At 31.8% G+C, this 25,450-nt stretch overlaps 2 long non-coding RNA genes across 3 annotated transcripts in view; one reads left to right on the plus strand and one right to left on the minus strand.

Annotated features, from left to right (window-relative positions):
- LOC141453566 (uncharacterized) lies at positions 1 to 16,446 on the minus strand. The gene is made up of 3 exons (XR_012458069.1): positions 16,245 to 16,446; positions 1,151 to 1,304; positions 1 to 150 (listed from the first exon to the last, which is right to left on the minus strand). It is a non-coding gene; the product is annotated as an uncharacterized lncRNA (long non-coding RNA).
- Positions 12,635 to 25,450, plus strand: part of LOC141453567 (uncharacterized) — an 18,776-nt gene continuing 5,960 nt past the window's right edge. The window contains exons 1-4 of one of the 2 annotated variants that reach the window (XR_012458070.1): positions 12,635 to 14,503; positions 18,626 to 18,761; positions 21,489 to 21,640; positions 23,957 to 24,014. This is a non-coding gene — a long non-coding RNA (uncharacterized lncRNA). Of the gene's footprint in view, positions 14,504 to 16,575; positions 17,045 to 18,625; positions 18,762 to 21,488; positions 21,641 to 21,870; positions 22,180 to 23,956; positions 24,015 to 25,450 lie in introns of those variants that run through there. The other variant, XR_012458071.1, reaches the window with a different exon arrangement.

A 25,450-nucleotide genomic window follows, 5' to 3' on the forward strand; every position in this document is an offset into this window, starting at 1 on the left:
TTTAATGAAAGAAACAATTTAATGATTAGTTACTTACAAAGACGAAATTATAAGAACAGTAATTTGAAAGTAGGTAAAATATTATAGCAGTTGATACATTCAAGACAATTTCATGCTTTTATGAAGTCCTAATGCTGATCTATGTTCAAGCTGAAAGTAAAAAATACATCTACATTAGAGTTATAAGGCGAATTTCTTGTGGATAAATTTTTACTTCCACCAGTTACTCCTTTGTTTGGTTGGGTACAGTTGAAACAGAGTTAAAAGCTCTTGTTGTTGCCTTTTAACTAACCAGAACATATTAAGGATAATGCGCTTAATTTTAATATTTTTTTGTTATTATGGTGCAACAAACATTTGAGCTTCTTGGCGCCCCGAGCTTATTATGCGCCTATTATTATTTTTTTTTTTTTGGCGCATCAACAGCTGAGGTTATTAGCGCCTCTAATATCTGTTCTTCTCGAACATATTGCTCCACTACTTGGGATGGCAGATGTTCTTGTAACCCATGCGCATCCGACGCTGAACCTTGACCAGCAAGGTTAGTGGAGCTCCAGGTTACGAACAATGCCTCCATACATCCCCTCTTAAACCATCGACTCAGCCGACGAGGGGGAGGGAGGGTGGATACATAGTTACCATCCCTTACATTTTCCTCATTTTGGGGTTATCCAAACCCTTAGGTATGCCTCTTATCAGTAAGATAAATTAAAATAATTTTAAGTAAATTATCGATGTGCTTCCCTATAGTAATATCATGTAGACTCAACTCGTTTCTTTCTTGGCCAAAAGATTATTTGCTCCTGAAGGGAAGTACTTTTATAAATATTCCTTCCCCTGTTAATAGTCCTTAATTCTAACTGGGTGTAGTACTCTTATAAATATTCCTACACCCTATATACCTACAACTAAATACTGTACAGTTATACAATCATTCACGCCAATAAATACATTCACGCTAATAAATACAAACATGCTAATAAATACATACACGCTAATAAATACAATTATACCAATAAAATTCTTTCACTCTTCATTTACACTTTGGGAAGAGTACTCGATATTCCTCTTCCCTTTAACCTCTAAACCTAAACCTAATCTAATCTAAATTTGGTGATACATATTTATTCTCTTCAAGAAACCAAATAACCTTTTTGTGTATGAAGACCCTTCTTGCAACGTTGCGCGCAAATCATGTGGCAGGCCTGCTGCTTCTCTATCTTGACGAAGTGCCTGACACCCTTCCAACACATGCCAAACTGAAAATCTCTCTCTGCACCGTGAGCACCTCGGTTTTCTAGCATCTAGAAGGAGGTATCCATGAGTGGTTCGTGTGAGCCAAGGCCCACAAAGCTAAGAAGTATTGTGATGCTAGGTTCGATTACCGGTCTAGGCCCTGAATTTTATTTAATGGTTAATATGATAAATTTTGTAAAGTATGTTTGTTAGTCGCCCTCCGTCCTCGATACCTAATTTGGTAGTTGGACGTAAAGTTCATTTATTTAGTAAACTTATTCTCATCTGTTTCATCAATTTTGAATTTTATTTACATATTGAATCCCTATTAAATTATACTAGTAATACTTTTAATTGAGTAATATCTAAGTATTATACAGCGTGCTAGAAGCCTAAACTCAATAGTGGGTAAATTAACATTTGGTAAATAATGGTAAAAATAACATTTCTTTGATTTTAAGTTGTAAATGATTGTTTTGAAAATGTAATTATCCGCAAAATGAATTGAACATTAAAATATTAATTAAGTACATATAGAAAAGGCAAGAAGAACAATAGTCCTATTAAAACAGGACCCAGATATTGGGTAGTTATTTAAAATAACAGTAGTGAGGGCCAACAAATAATTATAGAAACAATAGAGAACAAGAGCCAATGCAACATGGAATCAACGAGCAGGTTTCTTCCTTCCCGTAAAAGTCCACGTTGTTTGTAATAGTAAATCTACCCACGTACAATCTCCTCGCAAGACTACCTGGCCTTGAAAGTTAACAAAATGCCCTTTCCCCCCCCCGCATTATTTCGTTGTTTTTTGGCATTTCTTGGCACCGATGTGTGATTAAAGTTTTTCAAAAATCATGCGATTAAATTGTTTCGGTTATGTAAGTGACAGTAAAAAAAAAAGTTTGTCCAGAAACTTTATTTTTCATTTATTGTTTAATGATAAAAGTTGAATAAGCTCTATCTTGCTAACGAACAAAAAAAAATATATATATAAACAAAAACCTGGTGAATTAAAATATGTTCTTATAATTATGAATAGAGATTATTGATAAGCAAATTAATAATAAAACTTATAAGAGAGAGAATTAAGCTGAAGTTATTAAAGAGTTAATGGAATTGTAATGAATCCATATTAGCCTGATTTCTCGACCAATGCTATAGTAATAAGTAATACGGAAGTTTTGGTCACAGTTTTTTGGGCGCTTACCTATCGCAGATGTAATGTGTCAGAATCTTAAATTTAGTGAAGCAAAGCCAAGAATTGTATTGATATTACTTAATGTGCGAAAAGTGAAGATAACAATAACATGTAATTTAAAGATTGATTTTGTCTAACTTTGAGCGGCGCTCACCCAACTGGATGTGCGGATGGTTGACGGAGTACTTGAGTTCCAGTGTAAATTCGTAGCTAAAGAATTTTTGTAAAAAGGCAGTCATGGCTTTAGTAGTTGTGCAAAATTCAAACAGAAGTATTTAGGCATTAACTACGAACAAATTATCTTGCTTAAAAAAAGTGAATCTGCGCGCATATTGTGTTACAATGTTGAAAACATTAAAGCTTATTTAATTTTAATAAAATAACGGAATTAATTAATTACAATTAATCAAATCTGATGGGAGATTTACATTTGCACTTAATAAGTTTTATTATAAATTTTAATACATATTTTTTGTAGTTACGTCAGACTATTTCTGTTTAATATTAGAATTACATTTTACACTCCGCAAAACAAATAAAGGTTGGTAAACAGTTTAAAAGAAGCCACTCTTGTGGTAATTTCAGAACATCATAAATAAAGAAGGTGTGTGAAATGGTTGGAGACTGCAGCCATGAATAAAATGACTGCAGGAAGTACATTAAAGATTTTAGCTAAATATTTTCAAAGAATGGATAAGAACAATGAACGGAACCCAATTCTCTTCACGAAAATGGGCTAACCCATTTATGGACTACCGTAGAAAATGAAGCAGATCTATAAAATTGTTTTATTTCCATATCTGAACAAGAAGATACTCTTCAGTCCTTAGGATGATATCAGTGACCAGCACTTTATAACCTTAAACTTTTAGAAAGTGTTGCATAATATAAAGTCAAAACTTGACTCCAACCATGACAAAATATCCATGATGTTGTTTGGGTTTTAAACTCCAGTGGGAAAGATTACTCTAGAAGAAAACTGGATACTCATCCCGTGAAAACCTACTAAGTGGATGGCGGGATAAGAAACATGCCGACCATCTGAGAACTGTAGAAGTAGACGAGTATTTCTGTCTTAAGGACTCGAAGGCGCGAAAACGGGGATAAACTCTGATAACATAGATAATATTGAACTACATTAAAATAAAATAGTTTAATTAATTGCAATCCATATGATATACATACAAAGGAGTACGTAGATTACATTCGTAAATTGATCAGTGTCCACCTTTACTCTTGAAAAAAATTACGACAGAATGCAGAAATTTCAAAATGCTACGGTTTTATTGCTTCAAGCGTAACTTCAAACCAAGGAATATCTAGCATAAGTGATTTATATCGGCTTAATACCTCTCTTTTTTTCTGTATTTCGTTTTCTTAAAATTAAAAAGTGCTTCAAATGAATTGGTACTGTCATTTATTCCGTACAACGAATTCCCAGAGTATTACTCAATTCTCCCTGAGAGCAATTGAACGCTCTGATTCGCCAGGATATTCACCTTTTACCAATCTCTAATCCCAGCTTGACACATTGTTATACACACCGAACTTAGTACGTAAAACTACTGAAATGCTATTATATAAATCTGATATTAGTGAATATAATATACAATAAGTAAATATGTGTATGTGGTGAGATGGCAAGTGATCCAAAAGATGGGGCACAAAATAAATTTTAATTTTGTTTTTCCACCACAAAAAATTCCAGATCGTCCTCCACGCATATTAAAACGCTGTTGGCCACGTGACAATCTCCAGTAATGTAAGGAACTCCAGCGAAAGTGTTGCCGGTGGGCAGCTTCTCTCCTCAAGCTGATCCGGTCATGAAGACTTTCTCCTATCATATTCACTGATTGCATTTTATTCTTTTTGTATATTGTGAAAAGCAAATAAATTTAAAAAAAAAAAAAAGTTTTTAGTTTTAAACTAAAAAAAGTTATTAAAATTGCTTGCTATAAAATTTTACTTGTAGAATTTTTCAGGTAATCTTCCTTCCTTCCAACCCTCTCTGCCTTGCGCCTTGACTCGCCATCTCCTAATACCTAGTCTGCGGACATCCTCCAACCATCTCATTCTCGGCCTGCCCCTCAATCTTCTACCACCTGGGTGACCATCCATTGCATTCTTGGGCATTCTCTCTTTTCCCATTCTTTCTACATGCTCAATCCATCTCAGTCTACTGGCTTTTACCATTCTCACTATATCTGGTTCACGGTACAGCTCCCTCAGTTCTGGGTTGGATCTCATTTTCCATCCGTCACCACTCCTCACGGGACCATATTCTTTTCTTAAAACCTTTCTTTTCCAGGTACTTAATCTTTTCTCCTACTCTTTCGTTAAAACCTAGGTTTCGCTGCATAGGTCACTACAGGTCTTATTACGGTTTTGTAAATATTTTTCTTGATTTCTCTCAAAACCGTCTTGCTTTTTAAAACATTGAGAAGTGCTGCATAGCACCTATTTCCTCTGAGACACTTCATTTTTTGCAGTGATTATTGTACTTAGGTATTTAAACTGGTCCTTACTCTTGAAGGTGTATCCATCTACAGTTAGAGCGTTTTGCCTATTTGCTCTTTTACTGGAGACTATATATTCCGTTTTGTCGAAATCTCCAGTCCCAATTCGGCTGCTCCCGCTTTCAGTTCTTAAGACATTCTGGTTTCTTCCAATCAAGGCCACATCGTCCGCATAGGCCATTAATTGTACCAATCTGTTCGGGCAATCTAATTATTTAAATTGCGATGAAAGAAGTCTTGTGAATGTTTAAATCAGATTTGCCTTTATTAATTACATATTATTTAATTTACTTAAAATAAATTTTGATAACATCGAGAAGAAGTTTTAGAAATTTTGAGGGGGATTGATGATTAACAAAAAGTTTTGTGAGCAAAGGGATACACTTAAATTGCTATTAGCGTCAAAATTGAGGACATTCCATTGAATAAATTTCTTTATTTCCTCTCTCTTAGAAGCAAGTATTGTTCTTTTAAACGAATGAACGTTTTTAAATTAATGCAATTAAATCTTTTTGAAAACACATTCAACTTTTGCGAACTTATTGTTACTTTTAGGATATTTAATTATTTAAATTAAAAAGTTTTATTTTAATACTTCTCTAGAAAAGAGATCAAATGATTTTTTTTCAAAAATATTGTTTTCTAAGGTAAAACTTGAGGAAAGAGAAATGGTTCAATATTGATTTTAAATTATAAGAGTTACTTTTTAAATTTCTCCAAATTTCATTAAGGTTATCAAATTTGTATCCAACGATCAACTTTTTTTTTACTCACGTTTTGATTTTTTTTTTTTTGGTAGAGTTGATATAAGGAGGCATGCGCATATCCCTTGGCTTTTGTAGCCAAATAGGGATATTAATAGCGTAGAACTAGGGCCCATAATTATGGGCGTTCGCCAAACCTGGCAGTGGGGACTATTTGGAAGTACTCGATGTTTTTCTGTTCCTACCAATCTATTTTAATGGCTATTTTAACAGTTCTGGGATCAGCTTTATGCCATTGTTTTGCCTTAGATTTTATACAGATACTAAGGATTCTAATTTGAGAATCATAAATTGTTTAAATCAATACGGTTCAAGTAATGGCTCTATTTCTCATTCTTCTAAGAAGAAATACGCTCTTTCATCAACGTGCTTCTAAGCACTTCTGTAAGATCATTCTCTGTTTTAGTTCTTCCTTTCTAGAAACGCATTGTGTATAATTTTACCCTAAACACCTGAAATCATTTCTTTAAATTCTTATTCGTAAATTTTGGTCAAAAATCGCAAATATTTCCACCAAATAAGTGATATTAATAACAGTATAACAACAGTGAATGTACCGAAAGTCCTGATAGAATGTGATTGATGGCAAAGAAGTCTTGTCAACTTAGACTGCCAAGACGAGATCACCTTAAGTTAGTTAAAGGAATACATTTTTAGAAGGCGCACATGACCATCAGTTTACTTCAACCAAACCCCATCCTTAGAGAAAAAATATATCAATTAAACTTGCACCCTTATATTAGACTTGACATCAAATTTCGACAGGTGATTGCTGGCGGAGAAAACAATGACAAACATCATATTCTCATGAACAAAACAATAATTCGTCATTCATAGCTGTTCAGCTGCTAAGTATGGGGTTCCATCCTGTGCTGAATAAAATGTTTTCAACTTTAACTACTGCGTTGCATTTTTCTGAAACCGCAACTTGCACAGTAAAACATACTGGCTCTTTACAATTAAAAGAAAATACAGAACGTTCCACGACCTTAATAAGTCACCAAAATTCTCTCATCTAAAATATAACATACCTTCATTGTCACACCAAACTGTTACGATTCTGAGAAGGAAGAGACTCAGGTATAAATTCTTGAGATTGAATTCAACACCCTAAGATATGTAAGTGCTGGATGATTTTTTCAGATTCAAATCTGCAAAACTCGTTAGTGCTCAATGAAAATTATATTATTAGACCGATATAAATAAATTTTTTTAAAAAAATTAATTTTGTTATAATAAAATAACTGAAGTAAGTAGATTGGAATTAAACAAAATTCTTTGCTCAGAGCTACTAAATTGCAATAAAATATGGAAGTATACTACTACATTTATACAATAATATTAGAGAGAAGTTATTAACGATTGAGACCGAATAACAACGGAAATTTAGATGGCTGTAATTTGTAGTTGTTACAAAGCACTTCAAAATTTATACTTGCATCTCATTAGAATGCTCCAACTTGTGTGAAATTACTTCCAAGATTTTTATTGCCTATGTTTATAAAGAAAAATTCAGTGACAATATTGATAAGACTAATTCAAAAAATAAGTGATCGTTATTTTTTCACTATAGATGGCAATAGAGAGAGCTAATCCAAAGTATAAGCTCGGCCACCTTTTCGTGTCTGTATCTCGAGGCAGTTATATGTTGTAAATATAACAATTTTGGCCACACTCGACCATTTAATAGATTTATGCGAGTGTCTCTCATTTAAGTTTCAGAGCCAAAAACAGAGACACGAAAATGTTTTAAAATGAGGAACATGTATATTAAAATGATCATTTCTAACTTGAAGATAATAAAAAAGAACATTGATCTTTGTCTGCTGAGCTGCATAGTTTGCAATTTACAGCATCAACTTAACTATTGAGAGGTACTACAGTGGAACCTAGTTAGTACATTCCCAATTCGAGCACCTTTATCGGATTCCTTATTTAATGAAGATGGTGCATAAAGATATTGCGAATATTTTACCGCAAACTTTTATTTTATTACAGTGTAAAATTAAACAATGTATTGGTCAAACTTCTTACGCCTGATCTTTTACATAACTGGTACCAGAAAAGCTGTAACTGTCCAAAAAAAACCCCTGTCCTACGGGGCAATAATTCAGATTTAATTTCTTTACGAATAGAATCATAGAATGTCATGGAATAATTAACAACATTGACAATGGAATCCTATAGACAATGTAATTAAGGGTAAATGCAATAAGTGATCGGCTAGAAGAAATGAGGATAGCCGGTGAAGTGTTCTTTGAAGAAGTTAAAGTTAACACAGATATGTAGAGAATAGTATAAACAAAATTATTGACATGATTACTATTATGAACAGAAGGTATATTATATTTAACAATCTGCTCAGAAAAACCATAATGATAATTTTTATTTATTTATTTTTTAATTGACAATTACCACAGTATGTAATAAACTTGATCTAGTGCACGATACCTACTACTTTTAATATCTCTTACACTACTTTTAAGGGAAGGTATTGTGATCGTACAGATTTTTCCATTTGAAGTTTTCAGTAAAATTTAGGATCGTTTGCGGACCGTTAGCGCAGACTGGGGGGTTGCCATCACAGGTTTAGTTATTACAAAAACAAAAAACAGGTGATGCTTTTCAATTTAGTAGTTCTAGCGGAGAGCTTGATAATCTTTTCTCAAAAACGACACTTAAGTGTTATGAGTTGTCTCAACATCTGAATATGTAAGAAAAAAATCTAAATTTAAGAAAATCTAAATGTTGGCAATAAAAAACTTGTAATTAATTAAACTAGAATCTATATTTAAGTATTAATTAATTTTGAAAACACTTTTTAAAATCTGATCCTTTCATTAAAAAAATATATAAGAATTAAATAATGTGCTACAGAAATGCATTTAAAAGGTGGTAAAGCTGATCATACTATAAGTTCTTTTATTTCAAGTTTTGCTTGGTAAAATTGCTCCTATTTATCGAATACGCGAAATAAATATAAAAGTTAGGCAAAGCTGAGACATTTTCAATGTGACAATGTGTAAAAGTGTCAATTTTTAAAAATTAATTTATTTAATATTGCATTTAAATTTTTGAAACGATGAAAGAATGATGAACTGTATCATTTCTGTCTAAATAATCATGGAACGATGTACTTAATTAAAAACAAATTATGCGTAGTTTATTTTCTTAATAGCATTAACACTATTTGAATAAACTGAATGTGCATAAAACAAATAAACACAGCAGAAGGCTTTGGGTAGGTAAATAAATAGTGATCTCCTTTAACATAATTTATTTTGTGCCATATCTAAATGTATTATTTATTCTATTTTTAACACTGTGTATCACAACTCGTCGATACTTCAATGTTCTTCAAAGCGTCAGGTACTATTTAATCACATAAAACTGTAGTAACATTATATGTCTTTGAATATAGCTGCTTTAGACGTTTTATTTACATTTCTTATCTTTCTAAATCTGGTGTATCTGTGTAAATCTATAAAAACATACTTTTTTCGTGGTTCTGTTCTATCTATTCCTAAAGTATTAAAATGTGACTTAAGGTTTTGTTTTTTTTAAAGGTACATGTCTAGGTATTTAAGATCAGCTTATCGTTATTTTATCCATCTTAATAGTTTTTACTATTTCGGTACGGTTTGCATTTTCATCCATCATTAAAACTGTCCGGTAGGACAGTTGTATAAGGGTTGACCATCAAAAACTGCACGAAAAAGCGTAACGTTGAAAAACACCCAACTTTGACCATTTTTTTCTCTTTTTCTATAAAAGATAAAATTCCCAAATTTTCTTTAAATCTTACTCCAAACCCTCCTTTATAACTGTAATTTTTTTGCAACCACCCAGATCTAATAGGTTTCGAGAAAAAAGTTGCCGAAAATGAGCAAAAACGGCTTTTTCAAAAAATGTTCTTGTTCTTGTTCTTCTTTTTGTTGTTGTTCTTGTTGTTGTTCTTGTTGTTGTTCTTGTTGTTACCTTTTTTGTAAACAACGTAGCGCCAAAACGCGTGAACCGATTTTCATGAATGAGGTGTCATTCGATTCAATATTTTATGTAGATGTGCCTTTTGGGGGTCCCGACGCTGTACATCGAATGGGAGAGGAGTTAGCCCCCTTTATGTAAGGCCCCCTCCAAAATTATTATTACTAATTACTCTGTAAATCTTGGCCCGATTTTGATAAAATTTGTTAGGATGATAGGGTTAGGGCTCCCCTACGTAACATTAAAGCGGCGATCAGCTCTTACACTTGTTAAGGGGAAGTATAGCAATCGTTTCAAATTATCGACACGTGAACCGATTTTTATGAATGAAGTGTCATTCGAATCGAAATTTTTTACAGATTTGCACTTTAAAAGTCTCGGCACCGTGCCTCATAAGGAGGGGAGTTTGCCCCACCCAAATAAGGCCCTTTCTAAAACTATTATTACCAATATTTCTATAACGCTTAGTCCGATTTTGATAAAATTCAGCTCGAATAAGTGGTTAAAGCTCCTCTACGTTGCTGATTCTCTTGCTCCTACTAAGAGGAAGTACTGCAATCGTTTAAATTATCAATGAGTGAACCGATTTAAATCAATGAATTGTTCGATTAAAAAATCTTTGCCTTTTAGGGAGAAGTACTGCAATCCTAGTTTATTTTTCTTACTCCTCTTAAAAGGAAGTACTGAAATCGCAGTTTAATTTTGCTATTTACGTACAAATACCTTCCTATGTTATTCAAAACGCTTTCTCAAAAAAATTGTTATTGAGGATGGTTTGGGAGCCGCAACTACAATCATTTTTTAAAAAGATCTCTCCAGTGGTAGTTAACACCTTATCAGGTTATAATGATAGAATTGCTTATTCCAAATTTTAAAAAAATCTGTAAAGCAGATATGTAACTTTGTAAAATAGACAAAAAGGAAAATCTATCCAAAAGGTACAAAAATCTCCTTAACAAAAACTTACATGTTAAGTATAAGGGTTGATTAAACGCCAAAAGGTACACAAATCAGCGAGTACCCAACATTTCATTAATACCTCATTAATATTTAAGTAATTCTACTGCATTAATTTTCATTAATAAGTTATTTTTTAGATTTTATTAGATATCACAGACCCTTATGCTGGCCACTTCATTTATATTATTTTTTTGTTATAATTATGATAAATCACATATACGTACATGCATGTTAAAGTAGAAAAAGACAATGTTAGAGTAGGCTACTGTCTTGAATTCGTTTTACCGATATATTCGTGAGCACAATTAACACACAGTTAATAACAAGTAGATTATTAAACAATAATTATTCATTTCTCTATTGTAATTTAATTTAGTCCCCCTAATTTTACTTATAGTAAAATACTGGAATAATTAGCTGTCCTAAATATATGCATATCTTATTTACTTTATATTACACATATACAACATTGTGGGAAGAACACCTAGATGGAGAATGTAATTGAAGAAAACTATATTATTTGCGATAAAGCCAGATAATTATTACCTATTATTATAAACGTTTGACTACTTCATAAAATAACAATTACTTTAATCGAAGAATGAACTTAAACCGACGATTTTTATTTAAGAAATAAAAATAAATAAACAAAATCATTGATGTTTGTTGGTGTAAGCATTTTTTTAAACAAGGTTTTGAATTTTTTAGCCTCATATTTTTATTTTATTTTTTATAACGTTTTTCTTTTTAACCTGTAATTAATAGTTTGATTATTATAAATAACTAGATATTACAGTCAATCTACAGTGCTACTTGAACATATATTTTGTAGACGAAAATGGCCAGCATAAGGGTCTGTGATATCTAATAAAATCTAAAAAATAACTTATTAATGAAAATTAATGCAGTAGAATTACTTAAATATTAATGAGGTATTAATGAAATGTTGGGTACTCGCTGATTTGTGTACCTTTTGGCGTTTAATCAACCCTTATACTTAACATTTTAAACTGTAAGTTTTTGTTAAGGAGTCAAAGGTTGACTCATAAGTTTATTGTAAAGAATTTGACTTCAATTATGTTTGTAATAGAGAAACCAATTCAGATAAAATTATCCAGCGTACCGTAAAATTTAATTTAAAATCCTACCTATGTTTATTCGAATTAAAATTAATTCAGATGTCGTCCCGCCTTAAATTAAAAAATAAAATAAAACATGATTATAAGTAAAATTTATCTATCGCCACTTCGACTTGTCGCGCCATCTCAATAATTGAGACTTTTAATAAACGATTCTGCATAAAATAAAGTACACAAAAGACGAGGTTGCACTAGCATCTTTGTCTGTCTCTAATAATAGAAGTAAAGTATTAATCTAAGCAATAAGACGAATTTACCGCAAGGATTTGCCTGCAGCTTTCAGAAGTTTTCCGAGTGTATACAGTACAGTACAATTCCACAGACCCGTGCTTGTAACTCGTTCATTTACCACTCACACAAGTTTTCTCTTCTGTTGATTGAGACATTTATAATTAGTATAATTAAACTTAAGTTTTAATTATTATTCAAAAAAACGTTCAAGTTTAGGCCAATAAAAGAGTTGTATTTGATTTCTATTTTGAACTAAATATATTCAGCTAAGAAACTATTGTGTTATTATTTCAGAAATAAAATGTTGGCAAACACAAGTAGTGAATTCATATATATATTTAAAACTTAGTAAAAAAAAAAAAAATTGCAAAAAGAAAACAACCCTATTGATACGATAGTATAGTCTAGTAAGCTACATAGATACCAGCTGATTATTTTGGTTGACGTACAATTGGCTCGATTTTAACAGCACTCTCTACATACTGAATTTTATTTGGGCACAAGAGTGCGGGCAAGGTAGACGCGGACTAGGTGGATGCGCCGACTCCTGCGGACATATGATTAATGACGTTAGTTAAATATGTCTTTGCTTTGGCATCCGTATAGCTACTTGGCTAAATAAGATATAATAGATTTTATATTTTTACTATTCTGCCATGTATGTTGGTGGCACCTTTGTTTGATTTTAATAATTTTCATAAAAACAGTTGATAAATTCTTTAGGGTTTATTGGAATCATTGGACTTTTGTTGGAAAAAAATTATACAACTTCTGTAGATTATGTTTATGCTTTTGTAATTTTCCAAATAATGTGAATTTTGCTTTCTTATTATGGCCAAGGGGCGGGTCCTGTTATCCTGAGGCAGCACAACCAAGAGCTCTCATCCCCTAGGAAATCTATAGGTAAATCATCCTCCTTTTACTAGGTCCAGTAAGTTTATCACTAGTTTTTGTTATGGTATGATATTCTCTGGCTGCAAAGTACCAAATATCTAATAAAGCAATCTTGCGACACGGGCGCAATCAAACAGGATGGGTGAAACCGTTTCTTCCTCCTCCTCCTCTTGGAAAAGCCTTCAGTCTGGTACTGGATTAAATAAACCTATTCTGTGAAGATGTTTTCTGAACCTGCCGTGCCCTGTAATGAGGCTAGTTAACAGAATAATGTGATTTCTACCTAGCTTTAGCGCCTCCTCTGTTCTGATTTTACACAGATTGGGAATAGTACTTTTATACTATGTTGAATACCTCGAACATCTTACCAGGGTTTTTCATATTCTCTCCAAAGCCATTGTTTAAGAGCTGTTCGCACAGTGCCCTTGGTAATTCCAAGAGCAGGTTCTGAACCCGTGTAACTTCATTAAACGTATGCAGAATGACCAGAGGAACCCACTCAATGACTATCTAATTGTACCGGGAAAGATGTTACAAAGATTCCCTGTAAGGGATAAAGTCGTTACGCTACTAGCTCTTTAGTAAAGCGAAATGATAATTGATTGGACATAAATCTTGGACACAGCACATTTCAGAATGTTAGTTTTTTTGTATTTTGAAATTGAAAAATACTTTTGGAAATTCAAAACTCTAGGCTCTAGTGATAAAAATGGTTAACGGGCGTCCATGTTGGAAATTTTGTGTTAAACCAGGATTCCCTTGTAGGAAGAGCGATGATGGGTTTACCTTAGGACAATGAAAAGTAATGAACATTTCTGGCCAAGGGTCCCAAGAAGCCGGAGTGGGATATTTCATAATGTGTCGTGACGTATAGTGTGGGGTTTAAATTTGAATCTTCCTTGATCAATTTGTTTTTTGATAATTGTACATGTGAAATTTAATTTAATATACCTAAATATTGGTTTGGTTTACTCGCAGTTTTGTGTTTAATTTTAGTAACTGTATATTTAATAGAGTTGTTAGTATTATAGTAATTGTTTAATTTGATTCTTAACAATGGTTATGCCAATCCACACTCTGAGGATGAAAAAATCTCTTTCGGTTTGTAATTAATACTTGTGGGTTTTTATTTTCTATACTTCCAGTTGGAATCGAAGATTAATTTAAGGTATTAAATTATGGCAACGAAAATTGAACGAGACCAGGATTAGATGCATTATTAATTACAAATTTTAAATTTAGAGAATGTTAGAATTAATGGTTTAGATCTTTAAATTAAAAACCCAAAAATAAGCCTTAATTCAGTTATTTGAGAAAACCTTTCCTAATAATAAAATCATTTTTATTATTAGTCCTTGTTCTCTGTCATTATTTTCTAAATTTTCTGTAAAACGGTAGCCATTCTTTCATAAGAGCGCTCTAGGTTTGGGCATCTACGTCTGACTATTTTCCCGATGTTATCAGAGCAATAATATTGATCAATTTTTCGTCAACAAGTTCTCGATGTTATAATTTTTTTTTATAAGTCATTGCAGATTTTATTAGACTTGACTACATTCTCAGACTCTTACACTCCAGGTATTGCTATTTTTCCTTTTTTTTAATTAGCTGTAGAGCCCGAAGTGTGCCTGTACTAAATCTGTTATTAAGTGTGATGAAGGTCTGTTTCAAAAAAGTCCTTCAGTTGATCTTTATTTAACTTAGTTTTTCTATAATATGTACATATTTATAAGAAAATATATTTAACTTAACCTCCCGCTTGATTTGTTTGCTAAAAACAAAAATACTTGTAAGAAAAGATATTTCTGTGTGCTCACGCATTTTGAAAGCTATTATGTGTATGAGATGACAGTTCTAGAACGTTACCGTTACAATTACTTGTACTCCAATTACAATCACTCAAAATACTGCAGACTGTTTTTGTATCTGGATACCTATCAATTGCCTTTATTTTGCTACTTTATAAAATCAAGATTATGTTTTAAAAGTTCTGAATACGCCCAACTAGATATGTCTAAAAACTCTTATCCTTGATGTCATTAAAAAACAAGAATTAAGATTCAGAGATCAAAAGGAATTGTGTGTAAGTGGGCTGGAGTTGAATTTAGAAAATAATATGCCAAAATGAAGGATAGTCTTCCAATGAAACCTATAAAAATGAAGGTTAAGCACAAATTAAGAAATAATTCCAAAAATTATTAGATCAATAATTTTCGCATGCCAAAACTAGGAAACTATAAATACTATTGGTCGTATTAACGTAAGTAAAGAATGATCCAGCTTTGTGACAACACAACCAGGATATAAAGTATATTTCGCCATAGTTTCAAATAATAATACAAGAATAACAAAACAACATAAAAATTGTAAGCTCGGAGGAGAACCTGTGAGACCAAAACTAGACCGGTAATAAGTGCTATTGTCCTTCCGTAAGTTTCTGGCTCGGAACGAAACATACCTAAACTTGCGCCTAAGATTTAAAAAATTGGAATACAGCTACTGATGTAAAGCGTACCATCAGTACGGTGACCATTCGTACTGTTTTTGGCAGGACAGTACTGTTTTTTAAGACGCTGTCCTTTTTTTTTTAAGCATAAATGTCCTGTTTTTTATTCATTTGTACTGTTTTGTACTGTTTTTCAATGAAATTTTAATTATACTCAATGAAATTAATGAAAATATGAATATTTTTTCGAAGATTTATGTATGATTTTGTTAAGATCTGATCTTCATATTGTGAAAATTAGATATATTTGTATATTATTGTCGTTAGTATAGTTTTAAAGAATGTGACATTAAAACAAAATTTTGTTGTAATTTTAAAAGCCTGACTATTTTTTCTATTTACAAAAGTTACTATTTACATTTTGTTACTAATTAATAAGTGTATAGTGCAAGTAGTCGCTCAGTTTCGGTTGAACATGGGCCATATTATATGGCCATTGTTTTGTAATAACCGATCTCGAGTTAATAAACGTATTAATATTTTTTATAGGTTTTTTTTGCTCCTTGTCCTGTTTTTTGATACAAAAATAATGGTCACCGTAACCATCAGTGATGATGGAAATATTAAAATTTGGAATGATAATAATTCCAGCAATAATAGTAATTATGTAGAAAGGAAATTAGCTCACTGGAACCCCACGCGGAGATCCCAGGTTCAATTCCAGCTGTTTCAATGTAAAAAGAGAACACACTGTCTGGAGGCTAGCAGTGACTTTGAAAAAAGCTCCGGGTTTCATTACCTTAGGTGTTGAAGCGCATTATATAAATAAAATTAATACAACATGCAAGCCAAATGATGAAAACCTCCACTTACTTTCTGTTTGAAGAGAGGATTTTAGGCAAAGTCCACCGTAGAAGTAAACTAACTTTTACTTTAGGTAAAAGCTATCTGCGGCTTTACATTTGTAGGAGGCACTTATCTTGAAATGTCAAAGGGGAATAGGTTCATGAAGGAATTGAAATGTGAATTCAAATATTCTTTAGTAATCGGACTAGATAAGGCAAGAAAGTACTAACAGCAGGTTGTAAAAACATTTAGAGAACAGCTGGAAATTCACTCGTTTGGATCAGCTGATCTATTTGGCCGAACCACTGGAGTGGGAACTTATTTTAATAAGTTTTTCCCACCGGAATTAACGCTTCTAAATTAAACGCAGAAATATTCCTTATTAAGATCTCTTAAACTTTCAGGCATTAGTTCCACTTAGAAAGTGCTTCTCGTGGATTCAGAATGCCTCTACCCAACGCATTGGTGAGGTTAATGATCTTGCCTATTTTGCTAGGAAGAGGAAGCTATACTTTCACGAACTACTGGTCCTAACAGAGTTAATCATTCAACGGCTGCCAACACATTGTGGCTGTATGGAACCTGTTTAGACCAACGAATTTTCTTTTATGTGATTTTGAGTGCAAAGGCTCCACATCAGAGCCATTATTGCCCGTAAAGTGGAATGTAAATGCTTGCTAAATATAAAACGTCTCCTCTTTCTAAAAAGACAGATCTTGTCGCCACCTACTCAAGGAAATGTTGGAGGTTTGTGAAGCCAAAAGATATTGGACTAACTCGTTGCTTAATTGTTGACTCACAAATGAAAGCAAGAACGAGAAGGTAAGGTAAGTGAAGTGGAAATCTCTAAACCAAACTGATTAATGTATCTCTGAATATGGGATGAAAGTCGAAAACCGTCTTGGATACAATAGACATAAGGACTTCGATCAAAGATTTTATATAACTCTTGGGCATCAAACTTCGTTAATTTGTTGAGCACATATTTCATGATTTTTTTTGTTTTAGTAATCATAGAAGCATTTATAAGCTGAGATCTAGATAGTTACAAAAAAAACTTGTGCAAAAATATATTTATTTTAAATATTTTAGGTACGCTCAGCTTTAGAACTTGAAGGGAAGCAGTAACTGTTAGTTTGGGGCCTCCACAACAAAGACATATCGAATTGTTAGAACTAATCTAAGCAGATTTCCCTCTATTGATCATTCCAATCAAACATTTAGTTTTTATTCCAGATTAATGGGTTCCTTATCAAATATATAGTTAAATAAAACCGTAATTTGTTAGAAGGGTTGACAAAGAGGACAGCGATGCTTTGTGCCACCTTGTTCTGTGTCATTGGGTATTGGATACAACTTCCAACTGGCTTACTTCCAACTCTACATGTAACTCTTACATACTGTTCATACATACACACACTAATAAATGCTAAAAATCTTCTGGGAATTAGGGAGACACAATTGCAAATAACCACCCTGAGCACTCACAAAGGTAGACATTCCTTGACCAGAAAAAATAAATTTAAAAAACAAAAAATACTAGTATAGTTCTTTTCACATTCTATTTATATTTATTTTTATAGTAACATTTATACTAATTAAAAATTAATTAATTAAAACATCTCATTTTAGCTTATTAAATAAATGCTTAATGTTATTTTTATAGTTTACTACAATTATTCAGAAACATACCTCGGTAAATTTCATAAAATTTTTATATTCTTTTTTTCTACACTGCTTATTATGCACAATCTAATTATATAAAAATAATAGTAGTTCAAGACTGCCAGGCACTACACATTGCTCTGATCCTGGCTCTTAATTGGCCAGGATGTTCGCGTTTTCCAAGAGTTTCGTTTACCCCAAAACTGAAAATTAAGTATGATAGTTTTTGTTATATCACCAAGTGTTAGCGATTAAACATATTCATTATCATATTTAACAAAACAATGCTTATTTACTGCCACTAATTTCTACACATAATGCGGGAACAACACGGTTTTGACGAACTACTCGTAAAGTCTACAATAACTAATTTATTGATTTCTATCCTAAGGCAGTTGCAGCTTGCTTATCAAGTATACATTAAAGCTATTCACATGTTTGAACAAACATTTGAATAATTCATTATTAGAATAAAGGGGAAACAAAATAACTTAAAATGATATTTTTATAATATGTTAGCATGCGGAAGCTGTTTGGATCTCTCTTTAATATTTTGTATGGTGTATTTTATAATTTTTATTCCACTTCATCCATTAATTCATTTTTTTGCTGTTTGTTTATTCTCTATTACTAAAAATGTAAAAGGGCTAATGCTTATGCATGAATACAAATTAAATAAAACATTGAGCTTACCCAAATTTATTTAAAGAATCTATTGGTTATGAAATTTTTACTGTTATCAGTTAATAGTTCTGCTGCAAATCTAATGAATAGAAGGATAAAGCAGAAGATTCATATCGTTGTCATTTAAAGTTTGGAGAGTAATGGAGTCGTGCTTAATTGATGGTTCACAAATAACAGCAAGTGCGAGAAGGTAAGGTAAGTGAAGTGGAAAGCTCTTCAAATGTTGTATGGAGTGAATATTACTGGGCAAGTTTAAAGGTACTTTCATGTACATTGCTAAGAAACAATGGATACAGAGTACCTCTGCGCTGGAAGTAATTCTAAAGTAACTCGGTGCATAGACTACCGTCTTCTTAGGGGAACATGGAATTGCCGATTTTGTAGAAATCTTGGTATCACAGCGGGTGATTCCAAAGTTATCTGGAGCTTTTTGGAACAAAAGTTACGTTGAATTGAAATTAAAAACGCATATTTTTTTTTTCATTACTTTTTAATGAATTGCAAATTTCATTGAGGTTAAACTTCTGATAATAGGTCAAATCAAATGAGACCGTTGAAATTTAAAATTGTTTATCTACCATAGATACAAATTGCTTGAGAATTCTCTGACGATCAGAATAGGACCTTTGACAACAAAATCGCCTGCAAAAATAGACTTCCAAAAAACTTCGGTTTGTCTTAAGACGGAAAAGAAATGGAGTTAATAATCCAATAGTAAGTATTAGGTATTACATTCGCGTACTCTAATTTTCCTAAAATTCCGGATGATAATGAAGTCCTTGCAAACTAATGAAGATTGAGTTAAAGAAAGCCTATAGAAATAGCTAAATAAAATAATCTTTTAAAGAAGAAAACTACAGAATTTTATGTTTATAACAAATATATTATAATTAAATTTACATATTGTTCTGAGTTTTGTTTAAATATGATGCGCCTGTAGGGTTGTCACCTGGATGCAACATGAAGAGGTAAGCAGCTGATAAATACAATAGGCAAAAAAAGTATTTGCACACCCTGTTATTTTAAGGTTTCATATAAAAAAAATTCGCTTTTTTACCCAAATTACGTTTATTTAACTTCTTAAATCAAGCACTATAAGATGATAAATATAAATATGCAAAAGAGTCAAATAAATTAAGTATAAAGAACATAATGTTATTTTATACTGCAAAAAAAGTATTTGCACACCTAGTTAAACATTTCAAAAAATAATTTGGTTGACCCATAACCAATCATAACATTGTCCTTAATATTTAGTGTGCATACCTTTAGCTTCAATTACGGCTTGTAACGCCTTGGCATTGATTCAACTAAATTTCTTGTCACCTCATCTGATAAATTGTTCCAGGAATTAACTGACACTTGTCTTAAGTGCTCCTTACTTGTAATAGAGGTCTGGCGGACTTTCCTGTCCAAAATATGCCACAGATTTTCAATTGGGTTCAGGTCTGGTGATTGAGGTGGGTTCAGTAATCTTCTTGGGGCATTATAAAGGAGCCATTCTTTTGTAATGTTGGCCGTATGTTCTGGATGGTTATCCTGCTGGAAATGAAAATCGTTCTCCAAACATAATTTTACAGCACTTGCCTTCGAGTTGCCTCGCAACACCTCCAAATAAGACCGAGCTGTCATTATGCCCTCAAAACCTTCTAAATTACCCACCCCAGAATAAGCCATACAGCCCCAAACCAAGATATATCCTCCTCCATGCTTAACAGTTTTTAATATATTTTTTGTATTCAAACCAGTTTTATTTCTTCTCCAGATTGTTATTATATTTTGTGGTTTAAAAACCTCAATCTTGCTTCCATCAGAAAAAAATAATTTTTTCCCAAAATTCAACAGGTTTTTTAACAAATTCTTTGGCGAACTCAAGACGTTTTTTCCTATTAACCTCACTAATAAATGGCTTTTTTAAGGGTCGCCTGCCTCGTATGCCTTTATTGTGAAGGACGTTTCTTATTGTTTGAGGTGTAACCGTCTTTCCTGAACAAGACGCCAGGTCATGCGCAAGTTTTTGAGCGCTGTGAGTTGGTTTCCTCAGCGTGTCTTTGACGACCTTCCTCCTCTCCCGTTCATTTAAGGCTCTTGGTCGACCTGTTCGCTGTTTATTTTCTGTTGTTCCTCTTTTAATGATATACCTCACTGTTAAAAACGATAAATTTACTTTATTTCCGATTTCTCTATTACTGTTTCCAGCACGATGTAATATAAGCACTTCCTGTTTCACACTCACAGGAATTTTTCTAGATTTTGGAGCCATCTCAATGCACTAGTTGAAAACACAATTAAAACTAATGAATCTAGTAAAGGGAGTATAGACAGTACCAAAGGTGACGTTAATCCTCTTTTGTTAGGGCATTTGTTTTATTTACATGTCAAGAGATCCCAAATTACAGCTGTGCAAATACTTTTTTTGCAGTATAAAATAACATTATGTTCTTTATACTTAATTTATTTGACTCTTTTGCATATTTTTATTTATCATCTTATAGTGTTTGATTTAAGAAGTTAAATAAACGTAATTTGGGTAAAAAAGCGATTTTTTTTTATATGAAACCTTGAAATAACAGGGTGTGCAAATACTTTTTTTGCCTATTGTACATCTCAGGTAATATTACTGGATTAAAGCCAAAACGACAGCTAAAGTGTACTGAAATCACATAGAAAGAATATTTTGTAAATTTTAAAACTTTTGAAATTAAAGTTGTTAATTATTTAAATAATTTATTCAATTTTTTACTTTATTTAATCAAAATTATTTCAAAATAACTAAATATCCTGTTTCCGGATGTTCTATCATTTATTAATAGGTTTAATATTTGTTTTTAGTTTTGTAGCAAAAATTAAGATTTGTATTAATCTTCTTTGAAGAACTTTTTTTTTAAACAATACAAGAAAGATTATTTTCAATTTTTCTAGGAGGATCCTTTGAAAGAAAAGCAGAAAAAAGGAAAATGACAACTTGGAGTAAATTCTGATCAATACTGATTCTCTATTAGAGTGACTCCCGTAATTATTTTGGTAGGGTCGGCAATACTGGAAAACAGCAGAGTTCTTTTCGATGGTGAACGGTTAGTTTTTAATGTGTTAATTTCTTTTCTGTATATAATATCAGAGTACATTAAGTGCAAATGGTGATCATAGTAAAGTCTTGATCTATTGTACACATTATTCATAAACAAATCCTCAAGATGAACCAACGTTCGGAACTGTCGATGACCAAAAGATTGAATCAAAATATTGGGACAGGATAACTGTTATGTTCCTCCATAACTCACATTTTTTTTTTTTATGTGAAAAGGGTGTTGAAGACCGATGATGAAGAATCGTTGACAAAGATGAGGCTAGCCATTGGTAGTGAAACTTTAATAGTTACATGAAAAACTTGACTGGTGTAGAAATCTGTGTTTTATTGACTGATGACTGATTAAGATGACGTCTGCCTCAAAAAGTGAATGGCTCCACAAACTTGAAAAGCGATAAAAAGTTTTTTTATTTTTGTTTTTAAATATTATTTAATTATTTCCACTTAATTAATGTTTTATACATTAAAAGTATTAACAGCCCAATTTTATTTATTTTTTATTTAAAAGAAACAAAAAACACTTGATTTTCCTTTAATGGTACTTGTGAATCTAATTGTGTTTGAAAGAGTGTTTCAATTTTCAAAACGATAAAATGAAATTAAAATCTGTTAAAATAATATGTCATTGCTTAGATAATTTGTTAGTTCTTTAGTAAGTAATAAAGCTACAGTTAAAAAAAAAATCGGTTCTCATTGACGTATGTCTTTTATTGGTGTGGGTGATAGCTGTGTCCAAAACAAACATACACATCCCGGCTTTAAAAGGAATGGAGAGATGTTATTTTTTTAACTAAATCCAATCTACATTTTCTATTTTTTTAAACTTTCAATAACATGCTAAAATTGTCTAGTCAAATAAGCAAGAATAGCCATGTTACCGTATTTTAAAAACAAAATATTTTGTCTGAGAACATAATGAATGTACAAACATTATGGTTTGTTATTATTTCTTACTCTTACTAATGGTAGGTAAAGAATAATTGTATTTTCACCAGAAATAACCATTTTGAGATCCCCTGAGACTGAAAAAGTGGTTTTGTGGAAAATTTTTGGCGTGTGAAAGAACTTTTTTTTTATGCGAAATATTTTACTATAAATACTAGATTAATATAGCTTCGTGGTATTCCTCTAAAATGCCATTTTAGTGTAACGTAACATTCATGCAATTAGGTATTTTTAAATGTGTCACTATTACTGTATGTTTATATGCAGGTATGCATAATTTGTTATGCTGCTCTTCCATGAAAATTTTGAAATCCCAAAAAGAGATAACATCTTGTTATCTACCTCAAAATTTAGTTGTCGCAACGAATATCTTGTGTGTCCACTCTACTTAATATGTTACACTATTATCTGCTGATCATCCTGTTCGAGAGAGTGTTCAAGTCTGATCAGACTCTCAAGACTGTATATAAACATTTACACATTATTGATCTCAAATCTGACTGTATTCTTTATGTTAAAATCCAATCTGCAGCACCTAAAGCACTCCATGTAACACTGATATTACAGTGGACAGGAGAACTTTCACTGCCAAAAAGTTTTTTTTTTTTTAAATAAAAACGAAGGAGACATGGAGTTATAAGCAATTATCAAAGCTATTTAGATTTTATTTTTATTTTTTTGGCAATCCACTCTCATTATATTCCAGACAATGTTGATCAGAGAAAAGAGAATCTGACTTGAACAATCTGGCAAAGGAACTATTTCCTGGAGCCAAAATAACATACATGTTGGAGCCTGTTTTGGAAGCTTTACAACAAATCGTACAATTTTTGTGGTCAGCTCCAGCATTCTACACATTAGCTATAAAAATATTTATTCAAAATTGGACGAGGATTAAGCTTCACTCTTTGTCTTGTGCAAATTAATTTATAATTCTACCAAATGAACAAACAAAAAAATAAAAAGTACACGACATTAGCAGAAAAAGGAATTGACAACGCACTTTACTTTCTCAATCTCAACGAAGTGATGTAGTCCACCTAACATTAGATTTGTCCTCAAATCTAGATAAACTCCTGATGTGTTTAATCTTATAATTTCTCGTCACCTATCTTGTAAAAGGCTTTATCTTTATTATGTGTTTGGTTAAGTTGTTTTCAAGTTTGAAAACTAGGCGTTTTCTTAGCTAGGAACTAGAACTCCAGAAACCAACACAAAATGTTTCTGTCAAAATCATCTCCGAAAATTTGCTTTACCGACTATTATTATTATTATTTTAACTTTTTCTGACTAGTGTAATTTTTTTATTTTATACATTCCTTTTAAAATTTGATCTTGTGCATTTCTAATGTTTCAGCTGTGCTTTATAAAAATTCATGTTTGAAGTTGTTGGCTCAAATAACTTATTAAGGCAAGTAAAAAATATTATATATTTAAACACAATAACTTTTTTTCTTTCTAATTTTGCATTTTTGACATTTTGATCAATTTATGAAATACGTTGCTAAATAGTTTAATTGCATCTTTCTGTAACTCATGTTAATATTGTTAGAAGGACAAATATTAACGATATATATTGATAATACATATCTATACGTTATTGCATCGTAATTGATGGTTTTAAATTTTTAGGTTTTAATAGCAGAATATAAATTTGTAACTCTAATTGTAATTTCTATAGTAAATGTTGGTAACATTTGCCACTAACAAAATCGTAACATAGCTTGCTCAGATCATACGTTAGACTAATGAAAGATCATTTTGTACTTTTGAATATCTTACTTGAAAAGATCTAAAAATGCAGAGAATGCACCTATTAAAAACATTAAGGACCTATTATTTTCTTAAGATTAGCGTTTTACAACTTACCATAAAAACTATAGCAAATCTTGGCACCAGTCATAATTATTAAGATAGGACAATGAACCTTAGTACTGCAGAGTTAATAATAGCTGTTTATGCAGTGTCTTTAAATAATCTGACCGACAATTGCCTATAGTTTTAGTGAAAGTACTACTCCCTAAAAGCGTGTTAAACTTATAGCTCAAGCTGCATTGTTTTAATAAAAAATCATTTATTCATTTTAGTCATAAAATTTGGGATACAAGCATTATTTATTCTCTGTTGGGGCAGATATTGGTATGGTAGTTAAGAAGCGTACTTTTGGTAGTGAGATCCGCAGTTCGAATTCCGCACTCAGCTATATTTTGTTTGCTATAAAAAATGTTGATAGAAACTATGTTCTTCCGCCCCTATCAACGTCACTAAATGGGAATTAAGCCCAATCTCAAAAAACTTTTATTACATCTTTTGACTGAAATACAGGGTGTCCCAAGCTATGTGGATATCGACTTTTTCTCGGAAACTAAGATACCTAGAAAAAAAAAAAACCTAAAAAATACGTGTTCCCTTAGTTTTTTGTTAGAAATCCAAATTTAATTTGTAAATTTTTTTCGGTGCTTCCAGAAGCAAGATACAGACACCAACTTCATTTTTTCAAATGGGGAGGTGTGGTTTTTATTTCAGAAATAGATTCCTCTATTTTTTTAAAGAAAAATTTACTTGAACGGTTTTTTTCTGTGAGCGATATTTTACAAGTTAATAATAATTAACTTATAAGAAATTTCAAAATGATAATATTATAACGGTTTTTGCTTGAATAAGAAGAAAAGTACTATTTTATTATAAATTTTACTCCTCATTAATATTACAGATCATGCTCGAACTGGCCTCCACCATTAGAGATGCATAGACATGCTCATTCCTGCCAATTGCCCCTTACTGCCAAAGAAATAGATTCGGCTTTAACCGAGTTACAGGGATCTATTATTCTCTGCTTTAGTTCATCTAC

Source organism: Rhodnius prolixus, unplaced genomic scaffold (genome assembly GCF_049639745.1).
Source record: "Rhodnius prolixus isolate KJV_2025 unplaced genomic scaffold, Rpr scaffold_3, whole genome shotgun sequence".
Classification (NCBI taxonomy): domain Eukaryota; kingdom Metazoa; phylum Arthropoda; class Insecta; order Hemiptera; family Reduviidae; genus Rhodnius; species Rhodnius prolixus.